Genomic DNA, 21,212 nt, shown 5'->3' with positions numbered 1-21,212 from the left:
CCCTGCGGGAGCCTGCCCTGTTGGCCTGACTGGGCTTGCCGCATCCCCTGTCCTTCCCTCTTCCAGGAAAGGCGGAGCAGGCCAGGGCTGTGGGGGACACGGAGGCCTGAAGTTCAGCCGTGGGGGATAACCTGACAGGTGCACGCCCCAAGAGTAGGGAGGGCCACTCCTGAATGCAGAGCAAGCCTATGCTATGCTACGGGGAAATGGGTGTTTGGGGTCAAGACCGAGACCTGATCCGCACATGCAGCGGAATAAGGGGCAAACGACTGAGGGGGCAGAACAGGCCGTGCCGGTTCCGGCCACACGTGGATGACGGCATTTGAAAATTCTCTCCATTCAGAGACACACACTTGGTCTCGCAAACAACAATCCACACAACAGGCAAAAAACTGGGCTGGCACATTTCTCATGCTGGGCTAGTTTTCAGTTTGTGGGGAGTTTTTTTTATCTGCAGGTGTGTTCAGATCTGTAGGGGCCCAGCTGGGATCTGCAACGACCCAGTCCCTAGTTCCTCTGCATGGATGGAGCTGGCGTGCCGGTTTCTGTCCCCCACACACTTATGGGGAAATGCAGGCGATTGTTTGCAAGCTGACTGAGCCGGCTGCCACCCTGAGGAAAGCTTTCCTACTGTGCCACGGTGGCTCAGGAGGCTCAGGGTGTCTCAGGGACGGAGCTTCTCAGAAGCGTCACACCGAATGGGAAGGCATGGTGGACCAAATTTGTCCCCAGACTGGTGTCTCCTTGGGTTGGGAGTATGCCCATTTGGGGTGGTATCAACCTCGGAGGGTTTTCTCCTCCTTTCACAGTGGGAAACACCTTTTGTCTATGCCATTTTCAGCACAAGATGTTAGAGCCAGGAAGCGCTGCAGGAAGGAGGTTCTTTCTGTGGCGAAAGGAGTTTGTTCCACCCATGTCTACCATAGGAGCTCAATATTTCACTCTGTGCAGCACTGGGCCGAGGGGACACACAGACCAGCCGGTGCACGATCAGAGCCTGAGAAGGTACATTGGTCATCCATCATGCGCAATGATTGTTCCTGCTGCTGTATCCTTTCAAGTCGCCTCTGATGCATGTCGACCCTGTGAATGAAAGCCCTCCAGAGTGACAGCTGAGGTTGGTGAACTCTGGACACATCCCGAGAAGGGGAGACTTGCTGGAGAGGACACACACGTGAGGGGCAGTCGAAGGCCAAGTATGAGATGGATCAACTCCAGAAAGGAAGCCCCAGCTTGGAGTTTGCAAGAGCTGAGCAGGCCGGTCAAGGTCTGGAGGGTCTTCACTCACAGGATCGCCATAAGTCGGAGGTGACTTAGCAACATGTTCCAGAGCTGTCAAGTACGAGCAACAAAACCTTGAACATAACTTGTAACCAAACAGACTTGCAAGCACCCATCCTGGCTAGAGTCAAAAGCCGGCCAGTCAGGAGTGAAGATGCTCTTGTACCTGTGGAGACATCTTATCCATGTCTTGGGCTGGCTTAGCTCACTGGGCTGAATCTTGAACTGGGATTCCTGTCAGCCAACTTTGAAACTCACTCCATTAAGCGGGTTTGAGATCCTGGGCTGAAAGGAACCTTGGTTAACCTTAACTGAGGTTAATGTCCCGCACAACTAAGGAATTTGAACCCAGGAGTGGAGGGATACAGGAACAGAGATCATGTGCCCGAGGTTTATTAACCTTATTAATGGTTAATAAACCATTAATAAATAGGACCAGCGTTACATCTCCACCCTATCCTGGCAAATAGCCCATATTGATTTTCTTTGTCTGATGAAATTCGGAGGTGCAGTCCAAAGTGGAAATCGGAGTGATGGGGATTGTGGATGCCAGCATTAGCACGCTCTGCCTGCATTGATTGCTCTCTTCTATGGTTTATTCACCAGCTATTCACCCTATCCAGGGGAGAGATCACGTACTCAGTGAGAGAAAGCATTCCCCGAACTCGACTGTGAAAAAAGGCCGTGCCAGATATTGTCTGATGCCAGTACGTACCTCAAAGACAGCATGAGGGATACAGGCCTTTCTCATGGCCCCTTTTGTTCTTGGAGCAGCTGCTCCTTCCCGGTGCCAAGTTGTTGGGAACCTGTTGTATGTTTAGCTAAATGCAGGTTCAGCAGAAGTAAGCATTAAACGGCAGATTTAGTTAAGCAGCTGTTGCTAGCCCCTGGATCTGCCAGAATCCATGCTGAGAGGCTTACAGCAAAGGTAAAAAGGGGTTTAATTACTTATGAACGATCTGTGTGTGGCTTGCACGAAGAGAAATGTTGGCATGTTTGTGTGGGATATCTTAGTTCAAAAGGAAGGTCCGTTGTTCTGTGGGTACCTTAGAAGGGGAGAAGAATGTGCTTCTTCTCTCCAAGTGGGGGCACGGGGAGCAGGTCACGTGACTCTTTCACCTTTCCAGGTGAGGTAGGAGGAGAAGGGACAGGAAAGACGCAGCCCAAGCAAGGCAGCATCCCTATGCATGAATTCTTTTCCTCCTGTTGAGGAGAACATGGTACCCATGCAGACAAAGCTTCCTGCACTGAACCCGTCCTTTCTTCCTCTTTGCCCCTGCTGACTGTGGCAAATGTTACGGGATTTCGTTATGGGGCAGCCTAGGCCATCCTCTGGAATTGCTGCTGCGTCATTGATAAAAGGACATCCGTGGCTACAGCCAGTCGAAGGCAGCAAAAGTGAGAGCGAATGACGGGAAAGGGAGAGGAAAAGAGCACAAACCCAGGGAAGTGCGGAGCTCTTCGCAACGAGAGTTGAAACAGGCTGAAAAGGGGAGCTGCTGCGGATGGTCGTGGGAGAAGGCAAGCAATTCCAGCTCAGCTTGACTGGGGAATTATTGCTTTAGAAATGACATTCCGAAGCCTTTCTAGAACCCAATACGGAAAGCCTTTGGTTGTAGCAAATACTGCTGCAGAGCTTCCCGGAATATTCTAGGTATTCATGGAGGGAGCGGATGACCCAGGGGAGCAATTCCAACGTAATACACGATCTTTTATGTTAGCTTTGCCTGCTGAGAATGTGTTTGGTTTTACTAATCAGTGAATTCCATTAACAACAGAAGATGGTTCAATGAAGCATGTGAAATGCTTGTGGTCTTAGATCCTAGTGGATACCTTCCGTGCTTATAAAGACTACCAAAGAACTAGGCCTCCTGGTGGATTTATGTGCCATATTAGCAGTAGAAGTAAACCAAGTATGTGGAAATAAATCAAAATGATTACCTCTTTCCCTGTCTTAGCAGAGACTCTTCTGCCTTTAACAACTGCCTGATTGCCAGAAATTCAGCAGGTGCTCCATCGCTTGTGATGGAAAAGCTATCCACAGGTTGTCTGCTGTTCACTACCAGATGGAAGGGTTGCAGGTGAGGAAGGGAGAGATAAGAATAACAGAACAACTACTCCGGTTCCACACAAGGAAAGGATCCCAAAGAGTTTTCATTGGTTAATATAGTTTACCCAGCATTAATTTATTTATATTCTGCCCCATAGCCACAATATCTCTGGGTTGTTTACAGTTGTTAAAGTCATAAATGCAATTCATAAAATAGTCATAAAAACAGTAGAAACAATTTAACCATAAAATACTATAAAACAAGCAATATGACCACTAACAGCCATAGAACAACAACCGGGCACAACCACCATTTATAAACCATATTTAAATTGGCTCAGCAATAAGAGAGATAGACTTAACCACTGAAATATTTAGAGAATAGATATTAAAATAATAGATAAGTAAATAAAATCATATTTTTTACCTTGTAAGTCACCATGGAAGGAATTGTATTCTAAATGGCATCAGTTGGATTTCACATCACTGTGATGCATTTTTGATTTGGAGATGCCTGGTCATTGTACAGCCAGCTATTGAACTTCAGGTCTCCCTGCTAAAGACCCCAACCCTTGTCCGACAGGTATGGGAGACTGTGAAGGTCTCATACCAGCAGCTGCTGAAGGAGAACGTATTTGCATTCCCATTAAAGGGCCCAAAACTGGTTTAGAGACACAGAAAACTCTGTCCCAATAATTAGTCTTAAGCTATCCAGAATCATTCATCAGACATTTTTGAGGAGACCAAAGCTCTCTCGATCAAAACATCTTCTGAAAATGGAGAGAGCTTCTGCAAACTTCTCTGAGCAAGATTTCCTTTAAACCAGCCTTCTCTAAGCCTTCCAGACACTTTTGAACTGCAACACCCAGAATTCCCAGTCAATGGCCCTGCTGGATGGAATACTGGGAGTTGCGGTCCAAATGCCTGTAGGGCCACCAGGTTGGGGAGGGCTGGTCGAACGAAAGCATCACAACAACCAAGAAAGCCCTTGACTTCCTGCGCTCTTGCTGAGTGGCAGAGGGCAGAGATGCCTGCAATGGGCTTCCCGGGACATCTTCAGTGGCTTGGCAGGCAGGCTGCGGGGACATGACAGAGGAGCCGTTGGTTCGGATAACCAGTCCAACCCTAAATCAGTCATATTTAAATATTTGGATGTTACTTGGAAGCCAACTGGCGGCCACTGTGGCTCTTGGAGGACCAAGACCATGTGGTCCCCATTCAACTTCCTTCATTCCTAGTATAGTTTTAAAACTCTTTCCAATAGTATCTTTTGAATGCATTTCTTTTGTTGTATTCCCAACTGTGTTTAATATTGTCTTAATAAATGGGATTTATGTGCACTGCTTGGAGACGTTCAATAATTAAGCAGTCTATGAATGTTATAAGTAAAGCCCCCACCACCCCCGTAACCTGCCCGACTGCAGCGTTCTAGCAAGCTGTATTTTCCAAGGAGTGTTCCTAACCCTAATCCTGCACAGATGGCGTTCCCATAGTTTCGTCTCGAGCTTGCCAAGCCAGTGGTGTGTATTGCAAGCCACTTTCCGAGGCCTGTGCATTTACACCCAGGTGAGAAGGGGGTCTCAGAATCAGGGTGGCTAAGCATTCCCTGTGTCACCCTTCACCTGAGAGCCAGGTGATTTCCTTAGTGCTCCTACAGGCAGCCAGCCAGAAGGATCCGGGTCCCTCACGCTCTTCCCAACCCCAAATGCAAGCAACGGGCACAGCCAGGATGCCCTGGGATGGCGCCTCGGACAGGCATGGGCAGCTTTTGTGCAATCCCTTCCGCTCACATTTCACAGATTGTCTGGTGTCTTTTATTCCATCGACTGCATAGTGAGGGGATGGGGAGGTAGCCATGCACCAGAATTTTCCTTATTTGCATGCATGCACAATCCCCCATGTTAAAAAACCCTCAGCTTCTCAGAGAAAGCCTGTCTGTTGCAGAATCCAGAGCTTGGGCGTCCTCCAAATCTGAACTCCTTTAAACACATTGCAGCTTTTTCCAACAGGCCAAGCTTGGGAACATGCCATACCGCATAAATCCATTAAGTCTGGTCTTGTAGATATCCCTGTAGATGCTATCAGATTCTGCACACCGCAGCCAATCAGTTTCATGTATATTTGATGCTTATGGCTTATATATGAAGCGCTTGCTGAATACTGCAAAATGCTGTATAAATGCAGAACAACAATAACGATAACAGTAGTAGCAGCAGTAGTAAAGTCACATATCAGACTTGGGTATCCAAAAAGTTCCGGTTCCGTGAGGAGGCTGACAGGCCTTTCGCGGATCGGAAACACAGTTCCCAGCCTTCTCTAGAAAAGGGAATCGCTATGCAGCCAGTTCTGGGTGCAGCACTGTCTGGGGGCTCACAGGATTCTTCGGGCCCCGACAGCTGAGCCCCTGCCTCACGCACCCCCCCCGGCCTGTCAGGAAAGAGCTGGCAGGCCTGAGACGCACACCAGAGAGTGGGAAAGGGAGAGCCCGGGGTGAGGGGTGAAGGGAGGCCCCTTAGCTATTGGCTTACCACTCCCCTTCCCTCTCCAGGGCTCTTGCAAGATGGCCAAAACGGGCCACCTGGGCAAAATGCGTGTGGTGAGGCGGCCCCGCTGCTCCCCGTTCTGGGTGCACATCAGCCTCCGAACGCAGAACGAGGGAGGACTGGAGGGCATGAAATCCTAACGGGCTCACCCTTTACGACTGGGACATCTCGGGCAAGAAGAAACCCGGCAGACCAAAAAATATGGACTGTCTGCCTTGCGTTTTCCTCTTAATTTCCTATCCAAAATTATATTTGCTTTAAAATGGCCGGATGCTTCAGTGCCATGTCTCTGGGCTTGCTTCTTCCCTACACGTTTTTTTAACTGACCACATTGTTACCAGTCTTAGCAACCTCTCCCTCTAAAAATAGTTCCTTATCTTGTTTTCTTGGAAAACTAAGCTCCATGGAATCCCGAGCAGAAGCAGTGCCAGTCTGTTGACGGCTGCATTTATCATTATTGCATTTTAATGACCAAAATATCTTCCGCATCTTTGCAAAACTGGGTTGGGTGCACTGCTTTCCTCCTCTGCCTTCCCTAATCAGGGTGGACTTGGCAATTATTCTTCAATCAACCGAGGAAACAAAATTCAGATCAAACAGCATCATTTGAAAGCCCTTCCTTTACAAGGCTGAGTGACCACTGTACACACGGTTTATTTTACATTTGTCTTTACAAATTGCATAACAATTTTTATGCTCAGTAAATGTGGCCTCCCACCTCAGGGCTGTGCAACTGGATACTGGCCTGCCGGGCGAATGTAAAGCAAGCCATGCGTATACTTACCCCTCATTTTGGAAGAGAATTGACTCAATTTAGCTTTTCTTAATTTGAATTTTGGCATCACTGGTGGCTGAAGAAAGCAGGGCCTGCTTTCTGGCCTGACTTGACCTGCGGAGGAGCGTGTGGGTTTCATCAACTTAGTGCCAGCAAATCACTTTGGCACGGGGACGTGGAAGTCCATTTACCCACCATGAAACAAACAGAGGCTTCCTTCCACACAGCTAAACCTACGTTTGTTCAGAGCAGAGCAAAAGCAACAAGGAATCCCCACCCTGGTGCCCTCCAGATGTTTCGGACTATAACACCCAGCATTCCTGACCATTGCCCATGCTGGCCGGGACTCCTGGGAGTTGCAGTCCACAACATGTAGCCTGAAGTACCTGATCCTGCCTTATCTTGGAAGCTAAGCAGGGTTTGGCCTGGCTGAGACCTGGATGGGTGACTTAACTGCGGTGAACCCCCAGAGAGCTTCGGCTGTGGGGGGTGTAGAAAGGTTATGAACAGCAGCAATGTGTGGAGAGCAACTGGTCAGAGAAGGCTGGTATAGAAATCCTGCAGAATTCCTAGCAGGCTCCCTGGCTGAGGAGCTACATTTGGCCCCTTGCAAGGCCAGCGCAAGTGAATGCATTGCAGGGAAAACCTGGTCCAGCCAAGGAAAGATCCAGGCAAAAATAATTAAAATAAAAACAAGAAAATGGGTGCTGCGGACTGGGAATCTGAGCATCGACTAGTGGAGTGGGGGAGGCAGAGGCTGCGATCCCATCGCTGCTTGCTTACCTGGGAACAAGCCCACCACCCTCACAGGACCCCGTGTCGAGCAGACTCGCGCGTCCCAACGTGCTGCGAGTCCAGTCCAGCGTCAGGGTCTGGCTCAGACACCCAAGGCTGCCCCGGGAGGTGCGTTCTCGGTGAGTGCGGCCCCATCCGCTGCTCTGATGCCCTGGCAGGGCAGTGGCTTGAGAGGGAGCCTTTGCGGAGCTGCTGTGGCCAGCGCCCGTGGGCAAGGAAGCCTCCTTGGTCCCGGGGACGAGGCATCCCTGGCACCCCTCTTTCGTGCCGGACATTTCTGGCAAGGGCTTTGCCAGGGTGGCTGCTCCCCACGGGGGCCAGGGAGCAGCCTCTCACCTTCGGGGGCCCCCAAACGCTCTTTGCTTCTCCCTGGTGCCCGTTCAGCTCCTCCTTCCGTTCGAGCACCAGACAGCAGGGAGTCTGGGCTGGAAATCTTCCATCAGCCGCGATTTATGGCAGCTTCCCTGACAGTCTGCCTGGTTTGAGGCCATAAGTGGTTCATTATGTCTTTATTCCAGTTGAGGAATGAATGCTACGGAGTGCAGAGTTGTACCGAGCAGAGATAAGCTGGATTCATAACAGACGTGGCCTTTGTCTCGATGCCTCTATCGGCAGGCAAGCCAGCACAGAGAAGTAGCGACAGAAATGAGCTGCGGTGCAAGGTGGGGGGGGGGAGAAGTAGCCCCCCCCCCAGGGCACCCCTGTGTTCAGGGTCAAGAAAATGGTACATGGTTTCTTACTCTGCAGCCACGGAAGGACAAATCTGGCTTGCTAAGTGGTTTCTAAGCCAGCAACATTAGGTGCTCTTGGAAAAAGTGATATACAGCCATTTCCCTCAGTCAGGTGATTCACCTAGTATTATAGTGATGATACTGCATTTGTATCCTCTCCTTTCCCCGTTGACATCCACCATTGCCTTCTTGGTTGGAAGGACAGGTGTCATTTGCTCGCAGGTGCAAAGGCAGTCATGCTATTAATTTATGCAGAGATGACACACACATTTGAGCGGGGAGGGGGGATAAATTTGAATTCCATTTTATATTTCCTTCGTTCCTGAGTCTTGACATTTTGTTGGCCGTTCCAAACCTCAAGCTGTTTTGAAACGATCGACCAACAATGCAGTGAGACTGCGAGCGAAGGGGCCGTGTGGGCTCTTTAATTAAGTGAGTCATTGACCATATGGAAGGAATAGTGGAAATGCAGAAGAGTCCAGCATTACAGTACACAGACTCCAGCAGCCCAGAGCCCAAACCCATCCTTTAGGGTTTCACAGGTGACCATGTCCCTTCCCCGTAGTGCTCTTATCCCTTTCCTACAACCACAGATCACTAGGAGGCTTCCGGGCTTTGGGGGAGCTTTCCTACCTTCTGAACATTTGGGGTGCTTCGCCTACTTAAGCTTTAAACTGCAAATGCAGGTAGTTGGGGCATTTTGGCCCTGCCCCTTTGGCCTCTGGGCCTGCTCCCACTGGAATGTAGTCCCAGGTAGCATAGAAACATAGAAACAGAGCGAGTCAGAAGGAGCCTCCCGGGCTATCTAGTCTGACCCTGGGCTCCAGCCGGCTCCGCTCACGACATGCCCACCATGTGTGTGTCCAGCCTATCCTTGAATACCCGCACCGATGGGGCCTCAACCAAGCCCATTCCACACCCTCGGGGTCCTAACCCTCAGGAAGTACTTCCTGGCATCCACCCTGAATCTTGGTTCCCTGAGCATTGCTCCGTTGGAGCGCGTCCTGCAGGGGAAAAACAGTTTTGACCCACCTCTGCGTGGCACCCCCTCATGCACTTGCGTGCTGCTAACAGGTCCCCACTGAGTCGTCTCCTCTCGGGGCTGAAGAGACCCAGCTCCCTCAGTCTCTCTGTGGCTTCCCCTGCAAAGAGGCCACCATCCAGCGGCCCTTCACTGCACCCGTTCCCACCTTGCTCTCTCCCAGAGGGAGTTCTGCCCTTGCATGGAGAGCAGTTCTGCACCCACGAGGCAGGCAGTGTGGTTTTCTGTGCAAAGCTGCTGCTCTCCTCTGTGCCGGGAAAAGGGAGCTCTGCGGACGAGCCAGAGGGGCAGGAGGGAAACATGCCTTGCGGCAGCGCGCTCGCCTACGAGGGAGCCAGCACAGCAGCCCGCCTGTTTCCCCGGCCAGCTAATCTCTTCTGTCACGTGACTCTGTCCACAGCTGAGCCTCCAGATGTGATGCCCACGTGACCCAGGCGGAGACGAGGGGGAGAACGTGAGTCAAGAGGGGATGTTGCATGAGTGCGTGCCTGTCGTCACGAGCCGGCTCCGGCTCCGGCTGCAGCTCAGCCTGGGCATCAAGGCAAGGGACAGACCAACTCTGCTCCCGCAACGGTGGGCTGCTGCATGGAAAGGACTTGCAAGAGTCTCTCTCTGCAGGCTCAGCCTCCACAGTCTCCTGCAAGCAGGTCCAGGCCCATGGGACTCGCATCCTCTGCCCATCTTTGATTGTATTTAGCCAGTTGTTTGCTCCTTGCCTCTGTTACCTTCTTGCTTTATAAATATGTCCCATGGAGAGGCACACTGGCACATAAGGCTGTGTGAGTGCCGGGCTGGTGCAGAGAAGCAGCATGCCAGAGTCAAGACATGGAAGGAAATGCTCTTCCAATTCCAGCCCTGTGTCTCTCTGGGTCACAGAATCATAGAATAGGAGAGTTGGAAGGGGCCGTGAAGGCCATCAGGTCCAACCCCTGCTGTTTCAGGACATTAAGTTACGCCATCCCACTCGGAGGGCTGCCCAGTTTCTTTTTGAATGTCTCCGCCACCTCTCCAGGCAGCTGGTTCCTCTGGCATATTGCTCTGACAGTGAGGAAGCTTTTCCTGACGTCCAGCCTGAATCTGGGATGTCGCAGCTTGACTTGATTGTTCCGTGTCCTCCACTCTGGCATCAGCAGGAAGAGATCTTGGCCTTCTTCTTTGAGACAGCCTTGGAGGTACTTACAAAGGGATATAAGATAGAGAGAAGGCTGGTCAGGGCTGCGAGTTGTGCCTCTGGCAGGGAATCTCTCTGTGCTTAAAGAGCCAGGCTTGATTCTTTGGGAGTTGGCTGGGGATGGGGCAGGTGTCTCTCCCACCTGATCGTCCACTCAGATGGATTCATCCAGTTCAGACCAGTTAAGAAGTGCCCGGCATCCCCAGCGTCTAGCCCACAAGCAGCAAGATCAGCTGGAGGCTGGAGTCCCTTTTGGAAAGGCAGGGAAGGAGAGGAAATTTCAGCCTGGGTTCAGCTCTTCCCATGGGCAGCGGCTGGAGAACACTCAGATTATGCTGTGGCCAGTTATGCTTGAATTAAAGGACTGTGCTTCCCACCTCGCCTCCAAATCTGCTGGACAAGAAAAGACAAAGGGAGAGACTTGCACCCGAGAGCAGTCTGGGCCTCCCGCCTGTCCAAGGTTGAGAAGTGGAGACACCAGAGGAGGGCGGCATGAAAAGGGCTGCATGTAACCTTAGCAGTGCCAGGTCTCAGAGCCCCTTTCCTAGAAGCATCTTCCAGGATTTCTCTTCCTGCACCCAGTCTTCCCCGTTTTGGGGTTCCTTCCTACAGGGTCTGAGCCCTGGAACATGACAGGCCATTTCTAGGTGGTAGAATGAAGCCTTTGCCAGTGATCGGTGGAAGTGCCCGATGTCCACGAGCCATATAACGTCAGGCTCACAGCGGCTGAACTGGCCTGGGTCAGGAAGGGACTGGGCAGGCAGGCCGGGAGAGGGCAGAAGAAGCGGAACCCTGGGAGGGGAGAAGCTGGAAGCCTGGAAGTACAGCAGGCTTGAGAATGCGGCTTGGAGGACAAAGCCACACAGCAAGGTGGGAGAAAGACAAGGCAGAGGAAACTGGAGGAGAGAGAAGGAAAAGTGGGATAAGACTAGCAGGGAGTGCGGGGGGGGGGGGGGCGCAAGGTCCACGGTCCGGTCTTTTCTCTGGCCTCTCCCCAAGGCCTGGAGCGTCTAGTGCCACAATATTGACCATAGTTTTCAGTCCCCATACTTTGCTTCCGCGCCTGCTTCCTTGTCTGCATTGGACACTGGGCACAGCTGAGGCTTCTCCACCGCAATGGGTGATATTCCGGGCATGGAGCTGAGGTTGCCTATGTGGCTGGAAGGGCACACCTGTCCCCTCTCAGCCCTTTGCTTGTGGGTTAGGCAGCAGAACTCGTTAAGCGCGCCTGCAATTCCTGGCTGGCATCACCTGCTTTGCAAAGCCCTTTAGATCCCTTTAGATCTAAGGATTTAGAGCTTCCCCATCTCTGGAACTCCCGGTGCCTCATTCTGAGCCAAGCAACATTTGTCTCAGTATGTAAAACCGCCCTGGGGGTGGGGGGGTGGCAATGCACGGCAGCGGCTTCTCTTTGTCTGATCTTGCTGTCACTTGCCCAGGAAAAGTCCTTCCTGGCAGGATCAGGAGCTACCTGGGTGGCCTCATGCACACTGCGCCTGGCAGGCGTCACGATGCACAACTGTCCAGCTGCACCTTTTCCCTTTGAGCACCAGCTTTGCTTTCCCAGCCTTTTGTTCTCTTTCAGCCAGAAGAGGAAGCACCTGGATGAAATATTGCAAGATCGGGTCTTTTAAGAACATTTCCGCATGGAAGCCACTTGTCTACTTAAAGCAGAGAAGATAAAATAGACAGGAGGGGGTGTTTGTTTACAGATCTGCCTCCCCCCGCCCGGTGCCCTTCAGCTGAGTTGGAGTACAACTCCCATAAGCCCCAGGCATGGGCCATGCTGGCTTGCAATCACAGGAGCTGTGGCCCAACATAGAGTATTTGCAGCATCTCTGTCTTATTTGGCACATACAAACTGAACCAGATAGGAAAATGCATGCCAGGGTTTCTGGGGCTGCAGCTGCTTTCATGGATTCTGCAGCAAGAGAGACTTTGACCATGGATGGAAAGCAGAAATCTGCCTGTACTGGAAGTCCCACAAGCCGCCTGCAGGGCATACAGAGGAAGGAGAGCCCCTCAAGCACGGAACTAGCATCTGCAGGCCCCAGCTCAGAAACTCGGCATGCCCGGACTCTTCACTCACCTGTACGCTTTCTTCAGAAAGATGCACCTGCAATGTCAGAATGCAAGCGACCAAGCTGGGTTCTTTAAATCCCTGCAGGCTTTCAGTGATAAGGGATGAAGATCAGACACCTGCAGGACTGACCTGCCCTTGATGTAACCCCCATGGGAACTGCAGAGCTCATGGAAATCCTGGTTCACCTTCAGGAGGCCCACAGGTTACCTGCCTCCGGTGTAAGGGCTCAGCTAGAGGGTGAGGAAAAAACAGGTCCTGCCCGGCACTCTCCGTGGTGCTGCAGAACTTGGCCCTTCTCTATAGTTTTCCTCTGGATCCCTGAAGTTGCCCGATACTCAAAAACAGGTGTTCACCAGCCAAGCGTCATCTCACACACTCTCTGGTCGTGACCCAGATGGCGGAAGACGAGCCTGTTTCTGTGCCCCATCCTTTCCTTTCTCCTACCCCAGCTTCAAAATGTCAAAGGATTGACAATGCTCAACTAAGAGGCTGACATAGGGTTACCCATATGCAAAAGAGGACACCCGTGCTGTGCTTTGAATACTGATAATATACACACAGGAATTTTAGTCGCTGCCGCTTTCCACAGAAGCTGCTGCTGGTTCATTTTCCTCTTCTGCACAATAGTGAAAGGTGCAGAAATCAAGCTGTCCTTTGCATCTGAGTGCTCTAGACCAGTTTTCCCATTTACCCAGAGCAGACTTCCCCAACCCTGTGCCCTCCAGGTGCTTTGGAACCACTCTCCTAGCCCTCACTGCCTGTGATCAGGAATTTTGTGAGCTCCAGTCCAAAACATCGGGAGGGCACCAGGATGGAGAAGACCACTCTTGCCAAATAGGGAACTGATCATTTTTCTGAGGGCCTCATCCGTGTCAGCACTGCCACTACAAAATCCGTTAGCACATTATACTTACAATGGTAATGCAGCCTTCTAAGAATGATGAATTCTTTGCATGCATCCTCTTCCGCCTCTCCAAACCTACATTTCTGTATCCTTCCTTCCTTTTTTCTTCCTAGTCTTTCTCCACTCCCTTTCTTCTTCCCCTTTTTAAAAAATCAGCCAATTTGGGAAAAAATCATCAGTTCACAGCATTTTTGTGCTGGCCATGTCCTATCAGTGGAAGAGACACTGATGTAGTCCAATGTTCCCTGTATGAAAATATTTTTTAACCTAATGAAGGAAGGTGTTTCTCTCCCTCAACCCCTCAGCTTCTTGAAATCCTCTTTCCGCTCCCCACAGCAGCATGAAGGTGCTAAAAATGTGTAATTTCTTTAAAGACCTATTCTATTTATAAAAGATTCATATGCATTTGACAAAACAGGTGCAAGACGCCTCAGTAGCAGGACACCAATTTCTAACAGCATTCTTTTAAAATGAACATGCAAATGAAGCATTTACTGGGAGGGGGATGGTAAAAGGAAAAGCATTTGCTAAGGAGGTGGAAGTATGAGACACGTGTACGAGGAATCTTCATGCCAAGGATCCTCAAGGCACACCGGAAGCATCCCTTGGTAGCATGTAAGTGTCAGAAAACATCTTCCTTGTCTTGCTTCCTAGTCCAGGGAATTAATTACAGGTCTGTTTGGTGCAAGGCAGCACAGCAGATGAAAAGAAAATTAAAAGGCATATAATCTGAAGTGCTGGAGCCAATGAATTATTAGAAAAGTGGGACATCTTGGATCAGACTTGTGGCGATGCAGAAGAGGTAAGGTGGGCGCTGGCCATAAGGGGCGATTCCCACAAGCTAACACAAATAGGGGGCTGAAATACAAGGATGGAAGAACCACTGAAGGCAGTGAGTACGGCTTGACTCCAGGAAAGATGGATAGGGACTGGAGCTCAACAAGTCGAGCTGTGACGGTTTACAGGCCATGGTGGTTTAAAGCATTTCCAAACTCCCAGCTAGCTATGTCTCGCTGTAGGCTTTAATAGACCCACCATGGTTTACTGTGTTGTCCAAACACAGCAAACAAAATACACCGTGGTTAAGTAAAAACCCAGAGAGTCCCTTGCAAGGGTGGCAGGAAGGCTGAACGGGTGGCAGTTGGGACAGTTGGGAAAGGTTTTCCCACGTCGTTGCAGCTGTGGTGGCCCCTCCCCCCCAATCACAAAAGTCCAGTTAAAACTGGATCTTCCCAATACTGTTTTGGGGCATCCTGGGATGATATTGGTCTGGGGGGGGGGGCTGCTAATGATTAGCCACTTTTTTAAAAAGTCAGCATTTCCCTCTCCTTCCCTGTGGACACAGGTGACCTGTCACCATGATTGGGAGACTGCAGAAAGAGGCTGACTCCCCCTTTTGCTCAGCACAATCGCCGAGTTCGTTGCTTGCCTGAAGCCCAGGGGTCCCCCAAGTATTGACAGTACCTCCCTTCTTCAAAGTTTCAGGAAAACCCCCTCTAAGGAGGCAGGTCTGTCCCTTAAAATCAGAAGTCTCACCTCTGGTTTTACCACTTCCTGAGGAAATAGCCACTCAGGACAAATTGCACAGCCAGGGTACAGCCAGGGCTTCCTGGCATCCAGTGACAGAAGCAAAACCCCGGGGATGTCCCCCAAACACTCTTTATTCCAAGTGTTGTGTTTTGTGGGGTGTTCTGCATTTTGCACACTGGGGAAATTGAGCATTGCCTGGGGTTGTCCCCCCAAACCCCTGAGGGTTCTCCTGAAAGGGGTGCTTTCCACATCCCTACTTTAAGAAAAGAGTTTAAAATAGTTAGCAGTGGGCTACGAAGATAGAATTGGGCATGTTCTCTGTCTCCAGGCAGTGGAATGCTTTGCTCCTTCACCCAACCAGTTCTTTAATGCAAACCAACAAAGGAAGATACCAAGAGGAGTGCCAGAGGTGTCCAGGGATGCACTTTCTGCAAAGGTTGGTGTGCCGACTGCAGTCCCCCCACACCAGCAAAGGGTCCTTTCACCCCTTCCATCCAGTATGGGCAGCAACAGAGGTTTGGCCTTCCCCTCCCGAGGCACCCGGATCACTCACTACCCTCTGAACCCAGCGAACATGAGCACCTGAGAGGCAAACTCCACAGATGCCTCTGTCCCTGTTTGCACTGTGCCCAGTTGGGTCTCCTTGGCTTCTGAAAGGGACTGGGCACTGGAAAAGCTCCCAGGCGGCCTCCTGGCCACCCTAAGTTCTCCAGCAGCACACACACCTGAACAGGTACCAAGAACAGGTACCTACAGCCATCATTCTAATCCCTTTATCTCAGCACTGATCCAAGGCATGGCTTTTTAAAGGTCTTTGACTCTACATTTGATTTGGTTGTCAAACAAACATGGTCCTTGCGTAACCATCACGTGGGAACTTCCAGCCTTCTTATTTGTTACACACCTTTTCCTCTCCAGCCTCAGTGTAATGGCTAACCTGGATCCACATCGCTCAGCTTCCCTCCTGCACACATGACTTCAGGGAGAGTGTGACTGTTGGTTTTCCGGGCCCAGATTATTATGTGCAAAAAGTAATACATTAAAACATGACCCACCCAGGAAATGCGTATCAAGTGATGATAACATTTCAGCTCTGTCTAAGGTCAATACTTCTTGAACTGCTGATTCTAACATTTCTGTTTAAGGGCAATTGATCAACATTCATTAAAATGTTTTCAAGCAAACATAATAAACAGATAAGATTACAAACTGACCTAGCACAAACTAATCTGCGGTTGCTGCTCGGTAAATCCAGAGATGAGGAGGTTGTCTACTCAGAAATCAGAAGAAACAGAATCTTTGACACCATTTAGTGACATGTTTGCCCCAAATACTTTTTTGGTGAGTTGATGCTGCTGCAACCAGGCAAAACTTTTGTCCTGGAGAACAGCAGGAACAGCACTAGAATTTCACATGAGCCGTATACTAGGATGTGAGAGCAGCAAAAGCAACAGAGACCCTTGTGGCATCTTAAAGATTAACTCATGCTTCCCTGCATGCATTTCCACGGACTGCTGTCCACTTTATAGTTGCATGACATGCAACTGAGAATTTCAAGTTCCTGCATAGAATATAAACAGCAGTGAGGAAGAAGAAAATCTAAGCAGTCCAGTCAGAAGGAAATTAAATGCAACCAGTACGAAGGGGGACAAACACCTTAATTATTATTTAATAATGATGGGCAGCCCCTTTATACCTCAAAAGCCTTCTGATATCTGTATTACCATTTCCACTATCAATTACATCTAAACAGAGATTTTGAGACATTTAGAAGTATGTGCAAATAGTAATTATTTATGTCTGCTCCCTTTCTTTTCCCCTTTCTGCATTGGCTAACCATGATAAACTATGGATACACGGCTACCAGTGGCAGGGTTGTTTCCCATGTGCTCCTTATCTTTCCTCTCAACTTGCTCTCCATTCTTCTTCTTGCTCTCCTTCTGGCTCCTGCCAGGCTCAGGCGATAAGCCGATTTCCACAAGATGCAAAATGAGCAGGCAGAATGTTGGCCTGCTATCACTTCAGAGGGATGGTGTTCCGAGGAAAAGAGTCACATTTTCCATGCCATACACTAGGGACATTGTACAGAAGGGTTGGTGTGATTCCGCCTCTCTGATATGCCAGTTTGGTACACTGGGAAAGAGGGAATGAGAACCCACCCGCTGCTTGCTAGGGAACTTAAAATAGCACCCACGCCTCTTCTTGATAGGTCAGAATGCTGGGCAGAGAACAACAGAATGAAATTCAGATGGGACAAATGCCAAGTCCCACACAGGAACAGGAAACCAAACGCATTGCTGCAGAATGGCGGGCATTTGGCTCAACAGTGCTGCAAGTGAGAAGCATTGTGGAGTTGTACATCACAAACGAACTACGAGCCAACAATGTGATGTGGCTACAGAAAGGACAGATGCTGTTTTGGCCTGCATTATCAGAAGCATTAACAGAGATCAAATCAGTCAATCTTGACTGCTCTTTAGGAGGCCAGATCCTGAAGATGAAACTCAAATGCTTTGGCCACCTAATGAGAAGGAAGGACTCCCTGGAGAAGACCCTGATGCTGGGAATGATGGACGGCAAAAGAAGGAGGGGGCGGCAGAGGATGGGGTGGCTGGATGGGGTCCCTGGGGTGGTGGGTGTGGGCTTGGGTGGATCTGGGGGATGGTGGAGGACAGGAGAGCCTGGAGGAATGTTGCCCATGGGGTCGCGATGGGTTGGGTGCAACTTTGCAACTAAACAACAGCAGAAGCATCACTTCCAAAACAGGTGAAGTGCGAGGGGGGTGGCATAGAAAAGTTTTAAATAAATAAATAGTTCCCCTATACTCAGCACCAGTCAGACCTTACCTAGCATACTGTGTCCAGTTTTAAGAAGATGCAGATAAGCTAGAAAGGGCACAGAGGAGGGCAACAAGGATGATTCAGAGACGGGAGGCAAAACCTTGTGAGGAAAGATTGAGAGAACCAGAACTGACTGGAACAAAAGAAGAGAAGGCCGAGGAGTGATGTGATCACATTCCACAAGTACCTGGAAGTTTGTCACAAAGAGGAAGGTCAAGTTCTCTTCTTGTTCATTCCAGAGTACAAGATATGGAATAATGGACTTAAGTAAAAAGAAGCCAAATTTAGACTAGATACCAGGAAGAATTTCTTCAGTGTCAGAGCCGTACAGCAATGGAACTTCTTACCTGGGGAAGTTGTGGGCTCTCCTTTGCTGGAGACATTCAGAAAGCATCTGGGCATGGTGTATCCTGGAGTCCTGCACTGCGCATGATGCTGGACCTGATGGCCTTCTGGCCCAGTCCAACTCTACTATTCTATGATTCTCTCTCTGCACAGTGAGACTCGGGTCCAAGCAAACAAGCAAATATTCCCAGCCTTAATGAGTCTGTGGCCAAAGTGACATCTCGCCTGCATTCTCAGCTCCCGAAGCTGTCATGAAACTTAGATCCAGGGGCTTCTTAGCCTGGAGCAAGTTGGAGGTGCTTGGTTAACAGCAGCATTATACTGTCTGTAGGAGACTGGTCTGGGCTTAAGCAAATGAAGGCGGGATGCAGCAATCCGTTCCAAGTTAAGCCTGGCTTAAATAATTTGGTCCAAATGGAGAATGGGTGTTCCAATGTAAGAATATCCTGGGAGAAACATGAACTTGCTTATGGGGTATTTTGTAAAACAAGTTACCTCTCCAGGATATTAATTTATTACAATAAAATATAGATTGCTCTGTATATTTATAAGTGCCTAGAAGGTCTGTAATTTATAATTAACTGTCTTGTGAAATGGTTTTATAGCTAATAATTATAATGAAGTCTTGGCACATTAAAACTGGAAAAGTGCAGGCATGTTACATGGATTGAATATCTTCCTGTAGTGAGTCAGTGGCACCTGCGGAAGAGAAATGGGGAAGGAGGAAGAGGGCTGCTGGCCTTCGGAAGCCGAGCTGAATAATTTCTTGGAGCCTATCCTTGAATTATACCTGCCACACAGGGAGGAATTGCTAGCAAGTTTCCTTGAGCTGCCTGCCATGCAGCTATGTGAGCAGAAAGGAACAAGTAGTACATCCGCAGAGCCACACCAGTGTGGTTCCCGGTGGAAATCTAATGCAGAAGGACTGCTTCAGGAGAAGCAGAGATTCGACATGAAGGGGCTGTGACAGGTTTTCCGAGTGCTCCGCTCACTCAGGGACTGGCCACCCTCCCGGCGATGCTCTTATGCCAGCGTGGCAGGTTTAAGCAATCCCGCTGGAGCCCATGGAGTGCCCATGAGATCAGCTCACCTCCTTCCACTTCGGTGGCACGTCAGTGGAAAGGATTCAGACAAACTTGGCAGCCATATAAGACCAGAGGTGTGCAAGTGGCAGCTGGGAGTGCGCACATCACACGGGGCACCCTTTCCTCATGTGTCTTTTAGGTGCCCAAAGCCCCCCGTCCGATCCCATCACCCCACAGCTGCAGGGACAAGGGTGCTCTAGCTGGTCCTTTGCAAGGCAACTGCCCTGTTTGCTCCAGGCAGCTCCATGACAGGCAGTGATTCAACAGGTAGAGGGGTTCCAAACATGGAGCCGGTGTTGCAAACATGGAACCTGCTCACTTGCTGTTGGCTGAGCACTGTCCAAGGCACGGGAATGCTGCTGGAGTGACGGGCTGGCAGCTTTGCAGACGTTCATTTCAGGGTCTCCTCCATCTTGGATGCTACGCAACGAAGGCTTCCACTGTGCCGGATGGCTTGCTTCTTTGTTGGTGGGGGGTGAAAGTGGGGGATCCCACAGCCTAGCAGGGTCTGTCTTCGGGATGGGGCCCTGAGGGGGGGCAGTGAGCTTGAGGGTCTCAGGGGAAGTGGTCCCCCCTCTGCCAGCTCATTCCTGTTCCCCAAACTGTGAAGGAGGAAAGGCCCTTCAGGGGCACATGTGAGACTCTTCCTGGGCATATGAAGCTGTGAGTTTGAGACAGGGGTAGAGGCGAGAGGAAGGGATGTTGAGGTAGGCAGAAGAGCAACAAGTCCTGCTGGGCTCCTTCAGAGTGGGGGCACCCTGCGATGTTCGCAAGGGGAAGGAGTGGGCTGAACAGGCTGGCTGGTCCATGCAAAGGCCAGGCAAGGGGCTTGCAGCTGGACCCTTGGCAGGGAAAGCGCGAGCTGTTCCAGCCAGCTCGGGACTCGCCTCCCTCTCCAGCCCTCCTGGTGGTATCTGTGATGCACCGGCTTGCTGTCTAGGCAGCCTCTGAATCATCATTCACGGAGCCATCCAAGCCTAGGGTGAATTTTGAGTCAGATGTAACCTTCCGTGAGTCACAGTTTCTGTCTCATACCCACAATGCATAAGACTGGCCGACTTTACAGTATTGTTTTGAGCCTCACCGAGATAATCTATGAAAACTATTTGGCCCATTGGACATGTGCAATGTAAAAATATTACTGTTATTATATTGCCGCCGATTGTGGTGCAATATTTATTCAGCTTGCTTGACGCATCACCTTTAGAACGAACCATTGTCTGCAGTGGAGACCTCCACCCTTCCTAGATCCTTGTTCCCCAACTCGGTGCTCTCCAGATGGGTTGCACTACAACTTCCATCATCCCCAGCCAGCATGGTACTCGGAAGGGAGGGAGACTCTCGGCTTGACATCAGAGGTTGGCTGTTTCTTCCTGTTTGGCCATCCTTCTCTCTCTGTCTTGCACGGAGCCTTCCAAAAGGAGCTGCATCCAGAAGGAATGGCAGGCAGCCTCTGCAGCTGCCAGTTTTCACCCACCCGACCGACTCTGAGACCTGGCCAGGCCGTCTGAGCTTCTGTGGGTCAGTGGGAATGAGCACCGTCAAGCCCTTTCTTGGCCCAGAACACAGGATCCCAGTGAGAAGGAGACTCTTCCTATTGCCTGGGGTGGGCTGTCTGACATGCCTTGTATGCTTTTTCTCATTCCTTTTTGTTGTGAGCAAAAGTGGGCAATGTATCTTTAGAGCTGGACTCCCAATGTGGCCCGACAAATGGTTCAACATTGATATTCTTGGTGCTGAATATTCTTAACGGACCTATTGGTGTGGCTCATGTTTATTTAAAAGTTTGAAATGGCCTGTAATTGAGTTATATTGCAATGCAGGATAATTATGGCTATTGCATGCAGTTGAACCACGTTCAACCAGTCCCGTAAACCACGTTGAACACATTGCATTTGGCAAAGGCAGGATACAAATAACTGGGCTATGACTCTGACCAGGTGGGAATTTCCTCTGGCTACAAGCACAGTAGCACCCTTTGTCTGCCTCCTCTGTTCCTCCTCCTGCTTCCTTTTCCAGCAGTTATGCAGAATGTTC

The sequence above is a fragment of the Varanus komodoensis genome, unplaced genomic scaffold (assembly GCF_004798865.1).
Source record: "Varanus komodoensis strain SLA01 unplaced genomic scaffold, ASM479886v1 scaffold34_1, whole genome shotgun sequence".
NCBI classification, from domain to species: Eukaryota; Metazoa; Chordata; class Lepidosauria; order Squamata; family Varanidae; genus Varanus; species Varanus komodoensis.
The sequence above is the reverse complement of the archived record's forward strand: the minus strand, read 5'-3'. Positions refer to the sequence as shown.